Source organism: Carcharodon carcharias, chromosome 7 (assembly GCF_017639515.1).
Source record: "Carcharodon carcharias isolate sCarCar2 chromosome 7, sCarCar2.pri, whole genome shotgun sequence".
In the NCBI taxonomy this organism is placed as follows: domain Eukaryota; kingdom Metazoa; phylum Chordata; class Chondrichthyes; order Lamniformes; family Lamnidae; genus Carcharodon; species Carcharodon carcharias.
In genome coordinates this window covers 84,714,975-84,736,168 of record NC_054473.1, presented here as the reverse complement: position 1 = coordinate 84,736,168, position 21,194 = coordinate 84,714,975, and the positions used below count along the sequence as shown (strand labels likewise).

General features: G+C 44.0%; 1 protein-coding gene across 4 annotated transcripts in view; it reads left to right on the top strand.

Moving 5' to 3' along the window:
• The window catches only part of LOC121280378 (E3 ubiquitin-protein ligase RNF123), a 420,925-nt gene that overhangs the window by 115,295 nt on the left and 284,436 nt on the right, over positions 1 to 21,194 (top strand). The gene's annotated exons all lie outside the window — the stretch shown is intronic.

Genomic DNA, 21,194 nt, shown 5'->3' with positions numbered 1-21,194 from the left:
GGAGCAACAGTTTATACTACTTGAGAAGAGACTGCTGATTGGTTGGCAAGTGACCTCTGGTAGAATGACTTGGAGAATGCACCAGGGAACAGTTAACTGCCAGGCTTTTGTTCAAATTCAAACCAGGCATGCCGACTCTGGTCAAGGCATTGCCATGGGGAGTGAACGAGGGAATGACTGTCCCTCAAGCTTTTGTTTAGTTGAAAAAGGTACAATGTGTGGACATGCTCCTTCTGTCCGCAAAGGACAGGGCCCTGTGTGTGAATATATGTATCTTGCAGCATGCATAATTGAGCCACACTGCGAGCTCGACTGATAATCTTAAATTGATTTTCAGCGCAATTCTTAGCACAATCAAGATTGTTTAGCAAGTGTTGTCCAATCGCAGAATCACAACAAATGTTGAGCACTATTTTGAGTTTTGCAAGTCAAATGAGCTCCCTTTCCTTAAGGTGCTGGTTGAGAAATCTGCCAGTCTCTCCTACTGTCTACCGCCAGCCTGCCTTCACCAGTCAATATACGCATTGGGGTTCCTGCAGTTCCACACGTTATAAGATTGGTCTAATTTGCAACCTCGTAAACAGGGCCTAGGCCATTTGCTCCCCGTGCAAACTTGATACTGAAATAGGGCACACCAAAGCCACTCTCTTACCCTGGCTGCTTTGATTAGATCATTGTTCGCTGTATATCCTGAAAATTCATGAATGAGCCTAAAACTGCTACTTTCAGTTCTGGAAAGTGCCCAGTCTACCTCTGATTACTCTGGAAGGGTATGGTGCCTCAAAAATTTGAGCAACTGGGCAACAAAAAGGGAAGACCTTGGTTCATGACTTCATCAGTATGATCCTGAATTTCTTTAAGTGAATAAACACTCAATAGGAAAGCAGCGCAGTATTGAGATGACTATATTAAAAATTAATATTAAATCAAACATACATAAAGAAAAGCAGAATTTGACAGCCTCAGCTTCAAAAGTTGAACAGAATTGCAGCCCCCCTTCTTAAACCCGTGCTCAAACCCGCCCCATCAGTAATGAATGTCCTATCTCACAACCAAGGTGCCTTTCCTTCCCAGTTATTGATTGGAAAATTAATCTCCCTCATCCACAACATCCTGGTCTAGGAACCAAGTAAGAAAGTGGGAGGCTGGGTTAGATGGAGGGAGAAGAGAATTCTCTTGTACCTCATATGCCCTTCACACAACAGAGAAAAAAGCTTGGCGTAAAACTTTTTTTCCCCTGTTGAGCCAATATTGTAAATACTTAGAACCATAGAAAAGTTACAGCACAGAAGGAGGCCATTTGACCCATCTTGTCCATGCCTGATGGAGGACACCCAGGTGCCCTTTCTAATCCCACCTTCCTGCACCCAGCCCATAACCCTGCAGCTTACAGCACTTTAGGTGCAGATCCATGTACTTTTTAAAAGAGTTTAAAGTTTCTGCCTCTACCACCAACTTGGGCAGCGAATTCCAGACACCCACTACCCGCTGCGTAAAAAAAGTTCTTCCTTATGTTCCCTTACACCTCCTGCCACTTATCTTGAATCTATGTCCCCTGGTTCTAGAATTCTCCATCAAGGGAAACAATTTTATCCTGTCCACTCTATCTATTCCCCTCTTAATTTTGTACACTTCAATAAAGTCACCTTTCAGCCTTGTTTGTTCTAAGGAAAATAACCCCAACCTATCCAGTCTCCCCTCGTAGCTACACTTTTCTAACCCAGGCAACATTCTTGTAAACCTCCTCTGCACTCTCTCCAGAGCTATTACGTCCTTCCTGTAATGTGGTGACCAGAACTGCACATAATACTCCAGTTGTGGCCTCACCAGTGTTTTATACAATTTAAACATTATATCCTTATTTTGATATTCTATTTCTCTGCCAATGAAGGAGAGCATTCCATATGCCTTCTTTACAACCTTGTCTACTTGAACTGCTGCCTTCAGGGACCTGTGTACTTGTACACCAAGATCTCTTACTTCTATCTACCCCTCTTAGTATATTCCCATTTATTTTGTAATCCCTGTAACTGTTTGACCTCTCTAAATGTATGACCTCACACTTCTCTATGTTAAAATCCATCTGCCACTTTACCGCCCACTCCACCAACCCATCTATATTGTTTTGGAAATTATGGCTATGCGCTACGCTATCCACTACTCGGCCAATCTTTGTGTCATCTGCAAATTTCCCAATCGTGCTCCCCACGTTCATGTCCAAATCATTAATATATAACACAAACAACAAGAGTCCTAACACGGAGCCCTGTGGAACACCACTTGAGACAACTTTCCATTCGCAAGGGCATCCATCGACCATTACCCTTTGTTTCATGTTACAAAGCCAACCTTTTGTCCAGTTTGCCACATTACCCTGAATCCAATGGGCTTTTACCTTCCTGATCAATCTGCCATGTGGGACCTTGTCAAATGCCTTGCCCAAATCCACGTACACAACATCCACTACACTACCTTCATCAACCTTTCTTGTCACTTCCTCAAAGAATTCAATCAAATTTGTGAGGCAAGACCTTCCTTTAACAAATCCACGCTGACCATCTCTGACTAGTCCATGCCTTTCCACATGACAGTTAATCCTATCTCTCAGGATTGATTCTACTAATTTGCTCACCACTGATGTAAGACTAACTGGCCTATAATCGTTTGGCATTTCCTTTGATCCCTTTTTAAACAATAGAACTACGTTTGCATTTCTCTAGTCCTCCGGTACCTCCCCTGTATCTAGTGAAGATTGGAAAATCATCCTCAGAGCTATCTCCTCCCTGACTTCCTTCAGCAGCCTCAGAAACAATCCATCTGGCCCTGGTGACTTATCAACTTTCAAGGTTTTCAACCCTTCGAGTACTTCCTCTCTCTTTATGACTATCCTGTCCAATATTTTGCAGTGTTCTTCCTGGACTATCTATGTCCTCCCTTTCCTTTGTAAACACGGAGATAAAATATTCATTCAAAACCCTTCCCACAGCCTCTGCATCTACACACAAGTTTCCATCTTCACCTCTGATAGGTCCCATTTTTCCTTAACTAACCTTTTAGCGTTAATGTTTGGTAAAACATCTTTGGGTTATCTTTAACTTTACTTGCTAATCTTTTTTCATGCCCTCTCTTTGATTTCCTTATTTCCTTTTTTACTTCGTCCCTGCTCTTCCTATATTCGTCTAGGCTATCTGCAGTGCTTAGTTCTTTGTGCCTATCATATGCTTTCTTCTTCTGTTTGATCTTCCCCTGTATTCCTCTAGACAACCAGGGAGGTCTGGATTTGGCAGTACCACTCTTATTTTTGTAGAGGACATGTCTACTTTGTACAATTAGGATCTGCTTTTAGTGCCTCCCACTGGTTTTCCACTGTTTTATCCTCCAGCAGTGCTGTCCAGTCCACCTCAGCCAAGCCCCTTCTCATTTCTGCAAAATTTGTCTTACCCCAGTTCAAGACTTTTACCCCTGCCTTATCTCTGTCCTTTTCCATGGTAATGCTAATTCTAACTGAATTGTGATCACTGTCCCCGATATGGTCACCAACTGTCACTTCACCCACTTGCCCTTCTTCGTTCCCCAAGACTAGGTCTAGAATTGCATCTCCTCTCATTGGGTTTGTCACTAATTAGTTGAAAAAATTTTCCTGGACACATTGCATGAATTTTTCTCCCTCAGTACCCCTTATATTGTTTGAATCCCAGTTGATATTAGGATAGTTGAAGTCTCCTACTATTATTGTCCTCTTGTCCTTACAAGCAGAAATTTGCCTACATATTTGTTCTTCTAATCTCCCTTTCACTATTTGGGGGTCTATAGTATACTCCCAGTAGCGTGACTGCCCCTTTTTTAGTTCTAAGCTCAATCCATAAAGCCTTGTTTGTTCCCTTCTCACAACTGGAATTGATTCTTTAACCATTAGTGCTACCCCCCCTCTTTTTTTATCTTCTACTCTATTGTGTCTGAAGACTCTATAACCAGGGATATTAAGCGCCAGTTTTGTCCCTCCTTTAGCCAGGTCTCCATTATAGCAATGACATCCTGCTGCCATGTGTCTACCTGTGCCCTTAACTCATCGACCTTGTTTGTAATACTCCTTGCATTGAAGTATAAACAGTTTAACCGTCAATTTCCCTTGCTGGACACTTCTTAAAGTTTGCTTCTCCTGTAACTCCATGTCTATCACAACGTCCCTAGCTAATGTTCTACCTTCATTTTTCTGACTATCTGATCCTACTCCTGGGATCCCATCCCCCTGCCACACTAGTTTAAATACTCCCCAACAGAACTAGCAAAAGCCCCCGCAAGGACACTGGTCCCAGCTCTGCCTGGGTGCAGCTCTGCCTGGTTCGTACAGGTCCCACCTTCCCCAGAACCGGTCCCAGTGCCTCAAGAATCTGAATCCCTCCCAGCTACACCATCTCTGCAGCCACGTGTTCGTTTGGTCTATCCTCTTATTCCTGCTGTCGCTAACACGTGGAACTGGGAGTAATCCTGAGATTACTACATTTGAGGTCCTGCATTTTAATTTATCTCCTAACTCCCTGTACTGAGCTTGCAGGTCCTCATCCCTTAGTTTAACTATGTCGTTGGTACCAATGTGTACCATGACCATTGGCTGCTTTACCTTCCCTCCCCAGAATGTCCTGCAGCCGCTCCGTGACATCCCGGACCCTGGCACCAGGGAGGCAACATGCCATCCTTGATTCACGTTTGCGGCCACAGAAGCATCTGTCTGTGCCCCTAACTATTGAATCCCCTATCACTATAGCCCTGCCACTTGTTTTCCTCCCGCCCCTCTGAGCAGCAGAGCCACCCACGGTGCCGTGAACTTGGCTGTTGCTGCTTTCCCCTGAGAAGCCATCCCCACAACAGTATCCAAAGTGGTATATATGTTAGAGAGGGGGATGGCCACAGGCGACTCCTTCACTACCTTCCTGAGTCTTTTACTGTTCCTGATGGTCACCCATTCCCTTTCTGCCTGTGTATCTTCACCTGCGGTGTGACCACCTCGCTAACTGTGTTATCCACAACTTGCTCAGCATCGCGGATGCTCCACAATGAGTCCACCCGCAGCTCCAGCTCCGAAATCCAGTTAGCTAGAAGCTGCATTTGTACACACCTTCCGCACACATGGTCAACAGGGACTCTGGAAGCATCCCTCATTTCCCACATCCTGCAGGAGGAGCATATCATGGGTCTGAGTTCTCCTGCCATGACGTCCCTCACAATCAAGCTAGTTACTCCCTTAAAAAATACGCTAGCTTGGGGCCTTATTTATGTTAGCTAGGAATCTTGTTTCTTGACTAATTATACTTGTACAGTACTACTCTATTTTTAGCTTCTACCTCAGTATTAAGCAAGGAATAACTTTAATAGATTGGTGAGTAAATCCAGGTGTCTTTTTTTTCAATCAGCTGCTTTTTTAAAAATCCACTTTCAGAAGAGTGTCCTTCGCAGGTCTGGTGCACTCCTGAAGGTACTGCCTCTCCCTCTTTTTTTTGGTTTGAGGAGGAGGGAGAGATGGAAACACTACAGCAATGTAATGTTTGGGGCTATTCCGTTATTTGCAAGTCTGTCCTCCTTGATCCCCTTTTGAGTCACGGTGTCTGCGGTGACTTCTTCCAGAAATTTTTTTTTGAAAAATATATTTTATTCATAAAATATCTGGAAGAACATTACAAAACATTTCTAAGTCGCCATCACAAACAGTACAATCAGATTCAACTTTTACACATGGATCACGAGGCTTCAATACAATCAATGAATATTACAATCATTTCAATATGGTCATTACAGACAATGGTATTGGAGTTATCAACATACATCATGTTGCACTTTGAGGTGCTTCAATACAATTATAATACAACTCGTGTTCAATGCATACCTTCATTGTGAGCTGTACAGCCCTAAACAATTCCCAGTCCCTCAGTGCACTATGGCAGAAATGTCTTAGACAGCGACCTTTCCCCATTGCGCCTTTGCGGCGGCTGCCCCAAGCTTTAGTGCATCCCTCAGCACGTAGTCCTGGACCTTGGAATGTGCCAGTCTGCAACACACGGTCGGGGACAACTCTTTACATTGGAAGACCAACAAGTTTCGGGCAGACCAAAGAGCGTCTTTCACCAAGTTGATAAACCTCCGGCTGCAGTTGATGTTTGTTTTGGTGTGTGACCCTGGGAACAGCCTGTAGAGCACAGAGTCCTGTGTCACAAAACTGCTCAGGATGAACCTCGACAGAAACCACTGCATCTCTCTCCAGACCTTCTTTGCATAGGCACAATCCATAAGGAGATGAACAATGGTCTCGTCCCCACCACAGCCACCTTGATGGCAACGTGCAGAGGGGGTGAGATTCCTGGTGTGTTGGCAGGATCTGATGGGGAGGGCCTTTCTCACCACCACCCAAGCTACATCTTGGTGCTTGTTGGAAAGTTCTGGTGATGAGGCATTCTGTCAAATGACTTTGACTGTCTGCTCAGGGAACCATCCTACGGGATCCACTCTCCCCTTTTCCCGCAGGGCCTCTAAGACGTTACATGCCAACCACTGCATAAAATTTTCCACGAGGGACAGGTGGTACTGCATGGTCCAACTACTTGGTGTGTTCTGCAGCAGCGTGGCCAGACCCATCCTTCACAACACCGGGGATAGGTAGAACCTAAGCACGTAGTGACACTTGGTATTTGCGTACTGTGGGTCTATGCAGAGCATGATGCAGCCGCATACAAGGGTGGCCATCAGTATGAGAGCGATGTTGGGCACGTTTTTTTCCTCCCTTTATCTCGAGGCTTGTACATCGCGTCCCTGCGGACACGATCCATTTTCGACCTCCAGATAAAGCGAAAGATGGCTCGGGTGATCGTCATCGTGCAGGAGTCTGGAATGGGCCAGACCTGCGCCACGTACAGCAACAGCGAGAGTGCCTCACACCTGATGACCAGGTTCTTACCCGCAATGGAGGGAGCGTCGCTCCCACATGCCCAGTTTACTTTGAACCATAGACATTCGCTCCTTCCAGTTTCTAACACATGCCCTAGTCCCTGCGAACCATGTCCCCAGCACCTTCAGGCCATCAGCCCTGATGGTGAAGGGGACAAAGGATCGGTCAGCCTAGTTCCCAAAGAACATGGCCTCGCACTTTCCACGATTTACCTTGGCTGCCAAGGCCAGTTTGAACTGGTTGCAGATGTGGATCAGTCTGCGCACAGACAGCGGATCCGAGCAGAAGACGGTGACATCGTCCATGTACAGGGAAGCTTTGACCTGAGTGTCTCCACTGCCTCGGATTGTCACTCCTCTTATGCCTGGATCCTTCCTGATGAAGTCAGCAAAGGGGTCTATGCAGCACACAAACAGGACAGGGGAGAGAGGGCAGCCCTGCCTGATTCCAGATTTAATAGGAAAGCTATCTCCCAGAATGCTTCAGTCACGTCTCACTAACGCCCTCTGTTGGATGCTCTTCCTCCTGTTGAGTGCAAGAGTCCTTCTCTTTGATCGCCTTGTGCATCTTCCAGCCCTTCAAAAAAGCAGCAAGCACCAACTCCACTCTGAACTGGAAACTTTACCACTAATAATCAAATGTGGCATCATATACGCTAACGCTGTTTCTGTTCCATAGGTGCCAACATTGTCCTGGCTGTGCTGGTGCCCTCTGTGGGAACTCCAGCATGCTTACTGTGTCCTGGATAATCATTTGCGCAGGAAGTGTTGCCAGTTGCAGCTCTGGATTTCTTAACTTGAGCAGCAGCTAGGCTCACTGGTAATCTGAGAGGTTGAATGCTTTGTCAACAGCATGTTTATAGATATGGTCACCCCACAGTTTGAGTATGCAGGGAGAGAGTGAATGGTTGACTACCAGACAGCCAGAAAGAATAGGCAGATAGTTCAGGAGTTCCCATGGCACCACGGGTGGCTGAACTACCATTCTCCTTTTAAAAGGTGCCATGGGATCTTTTACATCCACCTGAGATAATTTAAATTTAATATGAAAGACAGCACCTCTGACAGTGCTGCACAGTCTTAGCACTGTACTAAAGTGTCAGCCTAGATTATGTACTTAAGAACCTGGAATTGGTCTTGAATCCGCAACTTTATCAAGAGCACTGAGCTACAGCTGATCCAGAAAAAAATCTATGCAAAAAATAATCTCAAGCACGCTTGTTAATTGTTGCTTTGGATGTCTTCCAATTTCAGTTTGTATTCCGTAATGATTTGCCTCTTGAGGTAAAATAAGTGGAGAGAAGCTGTGAACTCCATTAGGAGGAAGTACATTTTATGTGAAGTGGGTAATGGGAAAGCTGCATCGCCTGCAAGTTTAGCTTTGAGCTGTCTTTACAATTAGCAGCTTGTCCTTCTTCCAGATGAAACAGTTGGTGACACGCAAGGTGACCTGGAGTGCCTGCTGTTCTTTTTTGAAGTTCATATTTCAGCTACGTTTGTGTCTTTATTGGAGTATAGCTATAAGGAGAGAGCTGCTTGTGCTGTCAGTTTTTCCAGGGTCTAACGGAATTGGATATTTTTGTCAGATGCTCAGCAGTGCTGATGCTTTATAATACATGTTAATTTGTTCCTTATCATCAAATCTGAAACAACTGGAAAAGGAAAATCCTTGTTTGGAATGCACAGAACCTCCCTACCTTGCCTGGATCTTGCTTTTTGAGAGTTTTGAAAGGCTCTGTAGTCAGAAGACTTGGTCACAACTCTGCTGTTAGAGTCCATAAGCTGTCACTTTTAACCAGTGTTGTTGCACCCTGCTCACGTAGGTTCAAATCCAGAAAGAAGGCCCTATGTTCAAAGCAGACTACCTGGAGCTGTGGCCATTGGCCTTCAGCTGTGGATATTCCATTAAATCTCCTTCAGTGCTTGTTAAATGGCCAACATCAGCCTTTCAGGAAAGTCACTGCAATGGTTATTATAAAGGGACTACTGAACCCCTATCAAGTATGAACAGATTATTCCTCTCAGTAGTCTCTGGTTCTTGAACATGAATTCCATCATACTGGAATGGGTTAGTGCATTGTCAACTGCAGAATGCTCTCCTTTAGTAATATGACAGCATTTTTATTTGGAGCAGGAGGATGGTGTTTGTACGACAGATCCAGCCTAAGATATGTTTTTAATTTCCCCATTTTGACTGTTCAAAGGACAAATATCCTGAAGCTGCCCCATGCCTGTGGCGTGCTGCCCTCCTTAAGCTATATGAATAATTGTCCCTCTCTCTCTCTCTCTCTCTAAAGGGGAATGATGCCTATAGTCCTTTGTGTACTATGGTTAATTCCTTCCTTACTTGATGAAGTAACAGCAGTTTATTCCTGCTAGGTAGTCATTCTCAGAGCTGCTAGCATACTTGAGTGCCAGATTGTGAAATATACCTACACCTTGTTACAGAATTTTCTTGGTCCACTCTTCCATCTTATGTTGACAAATGTTGAGTTGAGACAGATTTCTTTGAAAGAATGAGATTTGGGGACAAAGTGAGAGAGTAATTTGAACATGACATGTGGTAAATTTAGCATGTGTGGGAGAAATCTCAAAGCCCTACGCTACTGGGACTTTCCTTGTGTCATTTCTGTGTTTGTTGTAAACTAAATAAAGATAAAAAATTGATTGTGATATTTAGTCCGCAATGTCATTATTGTTATGTCATGTGAATACCAGGGTGGTCAAAGTCAAACTAGATGCATATTAGTCATTTTTCATTTGCAGTAACTCTTCCTGAATTATGTCAGCTATTCCCACTCATTCCTGCTGTATTACTGCTATCATGAAGAGTGCCTGTCTTGACACTGCTGGCCCCAGAATTGCTGGGATTTCCTCATTTTATCACATGACTTTCACATTTCTTTAACTGCCTGCTGATTAACTTGCACTTTAATTGAAGTGTAACACTAATTATCTAAACAGTAGTTCAGGTTCAGTGGAAGGACTAATCAGTGCAACACTGAGGGACACTAATGGGACTGCACTTCAATCCATCTGCTCCTCAATATTTAGAGCAGGCAAGTTTAAAACTTCGCATTTGAGCTAATGTTAAAACAATCTCACCAGCAGCTGTGTCTGTTGGCAAATTACATTGAGTGTAAAGTTCTTTACACAGACTCTTGTAGAATGGGATATTGTTTGTATCTCTTGTGGCCGATCTAACACCAGTCTTTGAAAGACCTGCCAGGGAAAGAACCGTTGGCAGATTTCTGAAGGGCCCAGGCCCCCCACAGTTGGTTGGAACTGAGTTCATTGAGACTGGGATTCCCTCTCGGTGTTCAATGTGAGATAAAAGGCTATTAATTGGTCAGGATTAAACCACCAGATCACTGGGGATTGGGGGTGTTCACTCAGCTAGACCACTGAGGACAGGCACACCAGATCACTGGGGTGGAATGAGGGGGGGTGGTTTCACTCAGCTGGATTAATTCATGACCCACCATTGTGGAAGATCCCAATGGAGCTCCATTGGAAACAACAGGGGCCAAGACTCCTGGATTCCAAGAGCTTTGGAGCTACCTGACTTCAGATAAGAATACAGGTAGAAGTGTTTCCCAGGGACTCAACTCTAGAGTGGCATTGAGGTTGGCCTGTTTCCACGAGAGCTGCTTCAGAATTGATTGTGACAAATTGGAAAAGCTTTGCAGGACTTGACTACTACCTGCAACTCAGAAAATTAATATTTTTTAAAACTGCCAAACTAGTCATAGACACGAACGAAAGCTGCCGGAGAGGTTGTTGTCCAGCAATTGAATCCATGGCTAGCAAATCCCAGGAATCAATCTTTACTGCTGTATGGCCAGACTCGTTTCAGGCTCTGTTTTATGTGAAGGCTCAGACTAGTGGCTCTGAGATCTCCATCAGGAATGAGAAAGGAAATGGAACTGAGGGCCATTGGGCGATAAACCATGGAAGCTCGTGCCGATGCTGAATGAGCACTCCATGTATGTCTTGCCAAGCACAACTTGATCAGTCTGTAGAGTGAAGCGCAGTCAGGCTGAGGTAGTCCCTGGCTTCTGCCCTGTGGGTTGATTGAGGTGCCATAGCCCCATTTACAGCATGCTGATCATGAGACGCGAATAACTAACTAGAGGAGCATTTGTGTCTGAAGTCCATGAGGCCCCTTGTGAGTAAGATTCTGCAAAGTGTTGTTGCTGCATTCACTTAGTTGAGCAAGTGCTAATTTTTATCTTTCATTTGCTTTGACAAGTTAAAAATGGCCACAATAGGTGTATTTATCGTGCAAGAGAATCTCTTTGCTTTATTGTTTTTGAAAATGGTGTGATGGGTTGGGTTGGAGGCTGGCATGTACACATACTGCTATAATTATGTATTAAAAATTATGTATTTGCCTTGATGTGCATGATCCAATGTGTGGTGCTGAGACCAAAAGGGCTGCTGGTCTGTACTGAGTAGCTATTTTCACCTAGGATGGTGAGGTGGCAATGTAACATATTTCCAAGTCAGGATGGTGCGTGACTGGCAGGGGAACTTGCAGGTGTTGCCATGCATCTGCTGCCCTTGTCCTTCTAGGTGATAGAGGTCGCTGGTTTGAAAGATGCTGTCGAAGGAGCCTTGGTGAGGAATCCCTGCAGCGATGTCCTGGGACTACCAAAGGAATCTGTGTTGGGTCCCCTATTATTCGTCATTTATATAAACAACATAGATGACTTTGTGAGGGGTAGGATTAGTAAGTTTGCAGATGACACAAAGATTGGCCGGGTGATTAACAGGATGCTGAGTTTCTTGGGCTACAGGAAGATATAAATGGGATGGTCAAATGGGCAGATAAGTGGCAGATGGAATTTAATCCTGAAAAGTGTAATACACTTTGGAAGGAGTAATCTGACAAGGAAGTATTCAATGAAGGAAGTTCTGAGGAATAAAGGGACCTTGGCGTGTGTGTCCATAGACCTCTGAAGGCGGTGGGGCGTGTTAGTGGGGTGGTGAAAAAGGCATTTGGGACACTTGCCTTTATCAATCGAGGCATAGATTACAAAAGTAGGGAGGTCATGTTGGAACTGTATAGAACCTTGGTGAGGCCACAGCTGGAGTACCGTGCGCAGTTCTGGTCGCCATATTATAGGAAGGATGCGATTGTACTGGAGAGGGTGCAGAGGCGATTCACCAGAATGTTGCCTGGGATGAAACATTTAAGTAATGAAGAGAGGTTGTATAGACTTGGGTTGTTTTCGTTGGAGCAGAGAAGACTGAGGGGCGACCTGATCGAGGTGTACAAGATTGAGGGGCATGTACAGGACGGATAGGGAGCAGCTGTTCCCCTTAGTTGAAGGGTCAGTCACGAGTGGACACAAGTTCAAGGTGAGAGGCAGGAGGTTTAAGAGGGGATGTGAGGAAAAACGTTTTTACCCAGAGGGTGGTGACAGTCTGGAATGCGCTGCCTGGGAGGCTGGTGGAGGCGGATTGCCTCACGTCCTTTAAAAAGTACCTGGATGACAGGTACGTCATAACATTCAAAGCTATGGGCCAAGTACTGGTAAATGGCATTAGGTAGGTAGGTCAGGTGCTTTTCATGTGTCGGTGCAGACTCGATGGGCCGAAGGGCCTCTTCTGCACTGTGATTCTGTGACTGAGATGATTGACCTCCAACAGCCACATATCTTCCTTTGTGCTGGGTATGACTCCAACCAGTGGAGAGTTTTCCCCCAGTTCCCATTTACTCCAATTTTACTAGGGCCCCCTGATGCCACACTTGGTCAAATGCAGCCTTGATGTTAAGAGCAGTCTCTCTCACCCTCACCTCTTGAGTTCAGCTCTTTTGTCTTGTTGGGTCAAGGCTGTAAAGAGGTCAAGAGCCAAGTAGCCCTGGTGGAACCGAAGCTGCTTAAGCATTGGAACTGCACTCATCCAGGCAAAAGTATTCCATCACACTCCTGACTTGTGCCTTGTAGGTCATGCACAGGCTTTGGGGAGTCAGGAAATGAACCACTTGCCACAGAATACCCAACCTCTCACCTTTTGTTGAAGGACGTGGAGTGAATGCTCCTATCAATTTTGCTATAGACAGATGCATCTGTGATGGGTAGAATGGTGAAGATGAGGTTTAATTTCCCTTTTGTTCATGTCTCACCACCTACTGCAGGCCCAAACTGGCAGCTATATCCTTCAGCACTCGGCCAACTCAGTCAGTGGGGATGCTATCGAGCCATTTGTGATTTGTGGTGATGGACATTGAAACCACCCCCCCCCCCTCCACAACCAGAGTGCATTCTGTGTGCTTGCTACCCCCTCTTCAACATGATGGAGTATTGAGGGAGGGCAGTTGATGATAATCAGCAGCAGGTTTTCTTGCTCATTTTTGACTGAATATCATGAGGCCTCAGAGTCTGGTGAAAGTTGGTGGGACAGGACATACCCAGGGATAGTAATGGAGGATGCTGGCTGAAAGATATGTTTCTGTCAATATGGCTATGCCTGGCTGTTGCTTGACTAGTATCTTAAACAGCTCTCCCATAGCACAGTGAGGATGACTTTGGCCAGTTGTCTGGGCTGGGTATACCCTTGTGTCCGAATCATGTGCTTAAGTCGATGTCTGTCAGGTGTTGTTCTTATTGTAGTTTCTCATCAGAACTCCAATGGACGGTTAACTCTGTTTCTCTCCACAGGTGCTACAAGACCTGCTCAGTATTTCCAGCATTTCCTGTTTTCATTGCAGATTTGCAGCAACTGCAGCATTTTTTCTTGTAAATGCAACTTCCATTCTTTTCTTATTTGCTGTCTTTCTCCTCTTTCCTGAAGAAAAGATTTATTTGAGGATATACTTTCATGGCAGCCTGGCAACCCATTAGTATCTCTTGTAAGTGATATTTTTAATGTGCAGGTTGAAGCAGTGAGTGCTTGTAGGAAATTCAGTTGTGAACTACCACTGCCAAGTCCAACCTTTTGCTCATCTGACATCATACATATCCACTTTTCAGCAACTATTAGCGAATAGTTATCATTAGTCAGAACCGTACCCCATGGGGCCTACTTGTTGCCTTTGTTGCACTACCAGCAATCAGCTAACACAGGACAGATCAGGTATGAAGCTTGCGATCTTTCTGGTCAGTATAGACCTGGAGCCAAGATAGGATATATTTCAGAAAAGATTTGAAATGGGTATGTGGTATATATGAAACATTCTTAGGCCTGCTGCACCTCTGCAAACAAAGCCTTTGTGTAAAGGATCATCACTATTTCATTGCTGAGCCATTTACATAAGTTGGCTCTGAAGTGTCATATCAAGAAACAATGTTTTAATTACTTCTGTTTCCATTCAGGCTATTGATTAACTGCTGTCCTTTGTTTAAACTCCCCCCCCCCCCCCCCCCACCACCTGCTGATTGTTATCTTAGTAAACCTATTTATTGATACTATTATTTGATATTATTTGAGTTCTGTTGAAGGGTCATGAGGACTCGAAATATCAACTTTGTTCTTCTCCGCTGATGCTGCCAGACCTGCTGAGTTTTTCCAGGTAATTCTGTTTTTGTTTTGGATTTCCAGCATCCGCAGTTTTTCGTTTTTATCTATTTATTGATAGCCCTGTTTATAATAGAAAGAGATCGCTAGAAATTCAAATTTGGATTTACAAAACTAGTGGGTAACGTATATTGGAGCAATTTACTGTTGGCAGGAAGAAAACAGTTATTAATCTAAAATTATATGTATCTGCTACAAAATCAGATAGAGCTTATGCTGATGAAAAATATGATGCAGGTTTCAGATTATTTACGTGCATCCAGCAACTCGTGTCCTTTAATCACAGAATTTTAACTGCACAGAAGGAAGCCATTCGACCCATTGTGACTGCACCGGCTCTCCAAGTGAGCGAGATGACCTAGTGGCATTGCCCTGCCTTTTCCCTGTACCCCTGCACATTGTTTCTGTTCAATTAATCATCCAATGCCCTCTTGGATGCCTCAATTGAACCTACCTCCACCACACTTCCAGGCAGTGCATTCCAGACCTGAATCACTCGCTGTGTGAAAAAGTTTTTTTTCTCATGTCACATTTGTTTCTTTTGCAAATCTCTTTAAATCTGTGCCCTCTCTTTCTTGATCCCTTTACGAACAATTTCTCCCTATCTACCCTGAACAGGCCCCTTATGATTTTGAGCATCTCTATCACATTTCCTCAGACTTCTCTCCAAGGAGAACAGTTCCAACCTCTCCAATCTATCCTCATAGCTGAAGTTTCTCATCCTTGGAACCATCCTTCTAAATCTTCTCTGCACTCTCTCCAATGTGTTCACGTCTTTCCTAGAGTCATAGACTTTTACAGCACGGAAAGAGGCCCTTTGGCCCATAGCCTTGTATCCTATGGCATTTCAAATATTCATCTAAACACTACTTACTGTGGTTTCCAGAACTGTACACAGTACTCCAGCTGAGGTCTAATGAGTGTCTTATATAAATTCAGCGTAACCTCCCTACTATTGTACTCTATGCCCCTATTAATAATGCCCAGGATACTATATGCTTTATTAACTACTCTCTCTCCACCTGTCCTGCCACCTTCAATGATCTATGCACATATGCACCCAGGTCTTTCTGCTCCTGCACCCCCTTTAAAATTTCACCCCTTACTTTATATTGTCTGTCCATGTTCTTTCCACCAAAATGCATCACCTCACAGTTCTTCGCATTGAACTTCATCTACCTTCTATCTGCCTACTCCACCAACTTGTCCATGTCCTCTTGAAGTTTCATACAATCCTCCTCAAAGTTCACAACACTCCCAAGCTTCATATCATCTGCAAACTTTGAAATTGTCCCCTGCACACCAAGATCTAGATCATTCATATATATCAGGAAAAGCAAGGGTTCCAATATGGACCACTAGGGAACTCCACTACAAACCTTCCTCCAGCCCAAAAAATATCCATTGACCATTACCCTCTGCTTCCTATTTTTCAGCCAATTTTAGATCCATTTTTCAACTGTCTCTTTTATTCCATGAACAATAACTTTTCTCACAAGTCTGTTGTGTGGTACTGTATCAAATGCCTTTGAAAGTCCATGTACACCACATCAACAGCATTACCCTCATCATTCAAGTTAGTTAAACACAATTTCCCTTTAGAAATCCATGCTGGCTCTTCCTTATCAACTCATATTTTTCCATGTGACTACTAATTCTATCCCGAATAATTGTTTCTAGAATCTTGCCCACCAATGAAGTTAGTTAAATTAACTGGTCTATAATTGTTGGGCTTATCTTTGCAACCTTTTTTGAACAAGGGCGTAACGTTTATAATTCTCCAGTCCTCTGGCACCACCCCTGAGTCTAGGGAAGACTGAAAGATTATGACAAGTGTCCCTGCACTACTCTCACTTCCCTCAATATCCTTGGATGCATCTCGTCCAGACCTGGTGCCTTGTCAACTTCAAGTGCCGACAGTCTATTTAACACTTCCTCCTTATCAATTTTTAACCCTTCTAGTGACAGAGTTTCCTCATCTGTCACCATGGCCTGGGTAGCATCTACCTCCTTGGTAAAGACGGATGCAAAGTATTCATTTAATACCTCAGCCATGGCCCCTTCGTCCATGTGTAAATTTCTTTTTAGGTTCCTAATCAGCCCTACTCCTCCTTTTACCACCCTTTTACTATTTATATACCTATAGAAGACTTTGGGATTCCCCTTTATGTTGACTGCCAGTCTTTTCTCATAATCCATCTTTGCTTCTCTAATATGTTTTTTAAATCCCCTCTGAACCTTCTGTATTCCTTTTGGTTCTCAATTGTAATTTCTACCTGACACCTATCATAAGTGCACTTTTTCTTCTTCATCTTAATTTCAATCTCCTTTTTCATCCAGGGAGCTCTGGATTTGTTTGCCCTACCTTTCCCTTTCGATGGAATATACCTTAATTGTGCCCAAACCAATTCTTTTTTGAAGGTAGCTCATTGTTCAGCTACAGTTTTTTCTGCCAATGTTTCGTTCCAGTCTATCTGGCTCATCTCCGTTCTTGCCCCATTGAAGTCAGCTGTCGCCCAGTTAGTTATTCTTACTCTGGATTGCCTATTGTTCTTTTCTATCATCATCCTAACATGTACAACACAATAATCACTGTCTCCTAAATGTTCCTACACTGACACTTGATCGACTTGGCCCACCTCATTTCCAAGAACTAGATCCAACAGTGCATCTTTTCTTGTTGGATTGGACACATACTGCTGTAGAAAATTCTCCTGAACACAATCTAGGAACTTTTGCCCCTCTCCGCCCTTTACACTACCATTGTCCCAATCTACATTCGGGTAATTAAAGTCCCCCATTGTAACTACTCTATAATGCTTGCATCTCTCTGCAATTTCCTTGCAGATTATTCTTCTATGTTCTCCTCACTAATTGGCGGTCTATAGACTACACCGAGCAATGTAATTGCACCCTTTTTGTTCCTTAGCTCTAGCCAAATTGATTCTGTCCCTGAAACCTCTGGTACATCCTCTTTCCCCAGTACTGCAATGCTCTCAACCAATACCGTTACCCCTCCTCCTTCCTTTCCTATCTTTTCTGAACATCTTGTACCCAGGAATATTTAACACCCAGTTCTGCCCTTCCTTGAGCCAGGTCTCTGTTATCACATATTTCCACATGACAATCTGCACCTGTAACTCCTCAATCTTATTTATTATACTCTGTGCATTCACATACATACATAGTAACCCTGATCTAGATTTTGTTACTTTCTCCCTTACCCCGACTTTACCTATTAACTTACTATTCTCTATACTATCTGTCCCTCCCAGTATCTTGTGTTCCTCCCAGTATTTTGCACACCCTGGTATTTCTCTCTAACATTTTTTCTTGGTTCCGACACCCCTGCCGAGTTAGTTTAAAGCGTCGCAACAGCACTAACAAGGAACTCAGTCCCAGCTCTGTTCAGGCACAATCTGTCTGGCTTGTACAGGTACCACCTCCCCCAGAGCCAGCCCCAGTGTCCCAGGAACCTAAAGCCTTCCTTCCTGCACCATCTTTCCAGCCACCCATTCATCTGCCTTATCCTCCTATTTCTGTACCCACTGGCACATGGCACTGGGAGTAATCCGGAGGGTACTATATTTGAAGTCCAGCTTGCTAATTTTCTACCTAGCTCCCTAAATTCTGATTGCAGGACCACATCCCTCTTCCTTCCTAAGTCATTGGTACCAATGCAGACCACGACCTCTGGCTGTTCGCCCTCCCCCAGAATAATGTCCTGCAGCCACTCTGTGACATTCTTGTCCTGGCACCAGGGAGGTAACATACCATCCTGGTGGAGTCACATCTACGACCACTGAAACGCCTGTCTGATCCCCTAATCAATGAATCTCTTACACTCTTGCTGTTCCTTTCTTCTTCCTCCCCTCCTGTACAGCTGAGCTGCTCGTTGTGCCACAAACTTGGCTGTGACTGCACTGCTCTGAGGAACCAGCGCCCTTACCAGCTTCAAAAACGGAAAACCGATTTGTGAGAGGGACTCTGGGGGACTCCTGCACTACCTGCCTACTTCTCCTGGACTGCCTGGTGGTCACCCATTCTCTCTCTGTCATCAGGCCCTTAAGCTGCAGTGTGACCACCTCTCTGAACATGCTATCCACATAGCTCTCAGACTCATGGATGCACCACAGTGACTCCAGCTGTTGCTTGAGCTCCGAAACCCGGAGCTCACGTTTCTGCAGCTGGCAGCTCTTCCTGCACATGTGGTCGTTTCGGACAGCGGTAACATTCATGACTTCACACATATCACAGGACACACATTCCACTCAGCTGAGCAGCTCTGCCATGTCTTCACTCTACTTACGTTAACTTTATTCTACTTTGGAATATTTATATTACTTTATTATATTGGCCCTAAATTTCCCTTATTCCTGGCACTTCTCCGTTAAATCCAAGTACAGTAACTTGTTTGGAAGTATTGCACTTTTCTAATTTACTTACCAAGGCCAACACTCTTCTTTCTGAGGATAGGTAGAAAAGGAAAGGAGTACCTCCTCGCCAAACTCCAACTGAAGCATTCTGCTGCAGCCAAACACAGCACTCCAGTGCAGACAAAGTCAGCACTATAAGATAACCTGATTTTATACTCTCTGAACCTAGCATCTAAAAACCTGATTAAGCCAGTTATCTAATTAACTAGTTGCAGCTGCAAGCAGACCCTGTATGAGCCCTGTTTTAAGGCTGGAATAAAACTCACTTTTTTTTAAGACCTAATTTATTTCTTTATTTAATTTGAAATATTATTCATTCATTTACAATGGAATGCTGGTCCAACACAGGGTAGAGTTCAGACATTACATCCAATCAGGCTTCTTTGGCCAATGACCCCTCCAATGTAAAAACCATGTCACAATTTCCGTGGCTACAAGCGTGTTCCTCAGTACTTCCTTTATAATTATTTATTTGTAACTCCCAGCCTTAAATGACGCCTCAAGATCCTTGAGTCTTTCAACAGCCACTGGGATTTCTCCAGGAGTTGGAGGAGTTAGCTCCACCCGAGCATATTTCCAAAAGGTGGCCAGGTATGACTTAGAGTAATTAGCAGCAGCCAGGGTGAGCTTGGGGCCGCCGGTCACCACTTTCTGCACCAGCTGCTGTGCCGCCTCCACCATCTACACAATGTCACCTCAGGGAAAACTCACCACCTTCCATCTCTAACAGCAACTTTTAGTTAGTTGCTAAATTAAAGAACGACTAGACTTTAGATAGGATTTAACCCTTAAACTCCATCAGTCACCAAACTCTAACTGAAGCACTCTACTGTAGCCCAAAACAGCATTCCAGTGCAGACAAGTGAGTGTTAACTGGCAGTTATGCAGAATGGTGGTAAAAGAAATACAATTTAATTGAAGATGTTGTGAACATGTAAATTATTTTTGGTTGTCTGGTGGGTACATCTTAAGTCAGCAATTAATGTTTAGGTGCATCAATGGCCCTGTGTTCTCTGGAAAGCATCAAACTGATCACACAAATGGAATGTTTGGAGAAACCTGCGATCAGGTATGTTATTGGATTTGTTTGTTCAGAAGCTCATTACGGGGACCTGATATCTCCAAGATCTCGATGCTTTTCCAACTCTGGCCTCTTGAGCTGTCCAATTTTAACTGCTCCATCATTGGTGGCTGTGTCGTCAGCTGCCGATCCCTAAGTTCTGGAATTTCCTCTCTAAAGTTTCCCTTCTCTTTTTTAAAACGCTCCATAGAATGTACCTCTTTGACTAAGCTTTTGGTCATCTGCTCTAGTATCTCCTTATGTGGCTCATTGTCAGATTTTGTTTGGTGATGCTTCTGTGCACCTTGGGACATTTTACTATGCTAAAGGTACTAAATAAATGTAAGTTGTTGTGATAATGAAGCTTGCTGATTCCTTAGAAAGCAGCTTTTGTGGAAATAAAAGCAAAATACTGCGGATGCTGGAAATCTGAAATTAAAAACAGAGAATACTGGAAAGATTCAGCAGCCCTGGCGGCATCTGTGGAGAGAGAAGCAGAATTAACGTTTTGAGTCTGAGACTCCTTCAGAGTTGAAGAGAAGTAGAAACGTGATGCACTGTATTTCCTCTGTGACGTTCTACCCCTTAAGTATATCTATGCTATTTACCTCAGCCACTCCTTGTGGTAGCAAGTTCCACATTCTCACCGCTCTGTGGATAAGCATGTGAGGCAGGGGTTATACTTGATAGGGTTAGATGAAGAGGGTGTGTGGAGGTTTGTCTGGAGTATTAATAGCATGCATTGACAATTTGGGCAGAATGGCCTGTTTCTGTGCTGTACATTTTATGTAAGTTAGTAGAGCTGGTCTGTGGAGCAGTGTGGCTGGATAATGCTGCTTCACTACCACCAGAGGGAGCTGTAGCTGCATCACTAGCCATAAAATCTTTTTGAATGAAGTTCCTGAAATGTATAAAATGTAAATATAAAACGTTATACTTTTATTATAATAGTGCGCCAGTCCCAAGTCTCAGGTCTTCATTGTGCAAATAAAAATAGTGCAGTTTATTAGGGCCAGTGAATTGCGCTTCTGATAATGCGTCAAAAGCAAAATGCTGCAGATGCTGGAAATGTGAAATAACAATAGAACATGTTTGGAATACTGAGCATATAATGTTATTGTCACTGGACTAGCAATCCAGACACCCAGGGAAATGCGCTGGGGACCCGGGTTCGAATCTCACCACGGCAGATGGTGGAATTTGAATTCAATAAAAATCTGGAATTGTCGATTGCGAAG